Source organism: Cicer arietinum, chromosome 5, assembly GCF_000331145.2.
Source record: "Cicer arietinum cultivar CDC Frontier isolate Library 1 chromosome 5, Cicar.CDCFrontier_v2.0, whole genome shotgun sequence".
Lineage (NCBI taxonomy): Eukaryota > Viridiplantae > Streptophyta > Magnoliopsida > Fabales > Fabaceae > Cicer > Cicer arietinum.
The window spans coordinates 53,417,321-53,420,081 of NC_021164.2; positions in this window are offsets into that span (position 1 = coordinate 53,417,321).

A 2,761-nucleotide genomic window follows, 5' to 3' on the forward strand; every position below is an offset into this window, starting at 1 on the left:
ATTTTGAGTTAGATAATCGATTTCTCAATTGATTTATCAATGCTTTGGTCAGTTATGTATTACTTGATGGTTGGAGAACTTCATTTTGAGTTCATTGTTAATTGGCAAGCATTATATGAACTTTTAGCATATGGAAAATCCTGTTAAGGTGCATGCTTAGTTGAAAAGTTGTTTTGAGCATTTAAAAACTTAATTGCTATGTGTTAACTGTTATTTTCTGGTTGGTGACCCTTTACAATTATTGTGGAAATCTGGGCTTTGCCCTCAGATGAGAGTCAGGACGGTCCTACCGGTTCGTACCCTACGGACGGGAATGGAGATGGGAACGCGTGATTGCAGTTACATTAGGAGGATCTCACGGGGCGCGTGGAGATTACTCAGGGTGTATAGCTTTTTGGCAGGATGATCAGATTAGGATGGTGTATAGGGACTAGGGGTCCTTCTTTTTGGTTGGGAGTATTTTTAGTTTGGAAAACTGTACTTTTACTAATATTATCAGTTTGACATCATCTTTGGATGGGTTCCATGTACCATTTGATGTTGTGTAAATGTTTTGGATTTGTAATTGGAGAAACTTTTCCGCTGCTTGTAAATTATAATGACTCAATTATCTATCCAAAGGCATTTCCTGATTTAATTCTCTGTTTTATTTTAATTACTTTTGAAAAAAAAAAATATACCCTCGCTTTGAAAAACGGGGTGTTACAATGAGCATCTGGTGATGAACCTTCATTTGACCTGTTGGAAGGGATACCTTCTCAACAAATCCTTCGAGCATTAGTTCATGTGTGGCCACATTCCTGTCCACTGATGATTCCCATCCTTCATCATCAGAGGCATCTTTTGCTCTTCCATCAATGGTTTGACCATAGAATGGTAAACCAGTCAGCTTAGAGAATTCGTCAAACGTCATTGAAATTCTCTTGCCCTTGACTTCAGCAGTGAATCCAGTTTTTGTGATTTTGAAAGTTGAATAAAAAGCTCTAATTAACTTTGGGTAAATTTCTAGAGAGCAAGACAGGAAATCCACCAATCCGTGAAATCTCAAATGGTTTTGGAAGGTAAAACCATTTGAATCAAAATATGTAAAATCCAAAGTCCTCGCCTCTTGGATTTTTCTTTTCAAAAAGGAAGCAGGAAGAGATGTATCTCCAACTTCATATTGTTTTCTAACGTACAAAATTTACAAGACCAAGTGTGTTGTGCTTCGTAGTAACATCTTTTAGCTGTTGCAAGCCACACAATTCACATAGGTGTTAGGAATAATGGCCTCTGTTAGTTTAAAGATATGAGAGTTATTAAACAAATTATCAAAGATCGGTAGCGGAATATATTCAGGAGCAATGATTAACACATTTGCAATGTTATCAATATATGAGAACAGAAACAATGCTTAATTCAGAATGTTAATCAAGACATAAAATCATTAATTCATACATTCAAGAATATGCATTTATGTAATATCAAAATAAAGAGTAGGGATAAGAAACAAGTGCACCAAGATTTATACTGGTTCAGCTATTAGTTTGATAGCCTACATCCAGTCCTGAAATCCAACAAGATTTCAGCCTTTTCCAATAGAATGAATTGAGAACTTTTTACAGATTGTCCAGCTTCCACAAAGCCTATCTATCTAACTCACTCACTCTTGTTTCTATACCACCTAATCCTTGGAATTAATCGCCTAACTCTCATAAGATCTAGGTGAAGCTTCTTCTTAATGATCTCACACCAACAAAGATAACTACCAGTTTCCTTACTGGATTTCTAAACCTTCAATTTACAGAAAATTGTCTTTTTCAAAGAATTAAAGAATATCAAGACTTTGACTCAATCACTATAGTATCTCACACAAATGTATTAGGTGAAACTTCTTCTTGATGATCTCACACCAACAAAGATAACTACCAGTTTCCTTACTGGATTTCCAAACCTTTCAATTTACAGAAAATTGTCTTTTTCAAAGAATTAAAGAATATCAAGACTTTGACTCAATCACTATAGTATCTCACACAAATGTATTTAGCCAATGGATATTTTGTGTGTTGTAAAACTTTTCTCTCAGAGTGTTTATCAAAGGTATTCAAAAGTTGTCAAAAAGTTTTCCAAAAGTTATCAAAATGTTATCCAAAAAAGTGATTGAATCTGCTTATATATATTCAGAAAAACACCAGGACAATCGATTGCTCAATCGATTTTATAATGTTTTAAAGCTAGGTAAATCGATTGCCCAATCGACTTTCGCATGTCTTGTTTTTCTTGAATCTTGATCATATAAGCATGAATCGATTTGCCAATCGATTCTTTTAATACATAAATCAGAACTGATACTATGATTGTATCAGAATCGATTGAGTAATCGATTATAGGTGTTTTGTTCAAACAACGAGATCAAAACAATCGATTGCTCAGTCGACTTCATAATCACAGTCATAATCGATTTGACAATGAGTTGGATCCTTTATGTAACTTAAACATTAGCTTCAATCGATTCGTCAATCGATTGTGCTGATCACAGTGACTCAGACTTTTACATCAATCGATTTTCCAATCGATTGTGCTGATCAAAGTGACTCAGACATTTACGTCAATCGATTTGCCAATCGATTGTGCTTGTTACAGAACCTCAGCTATTTTGTCAAAATCAATGTGTCAATCAATTTATTCAAAGTTGTTCTGATAAATGATTAAATGCAATCGATTGCCTAATCGATTGCCACAAACTTGGAATTTAAGAAATCTAATTCAATTGATGTCCCAA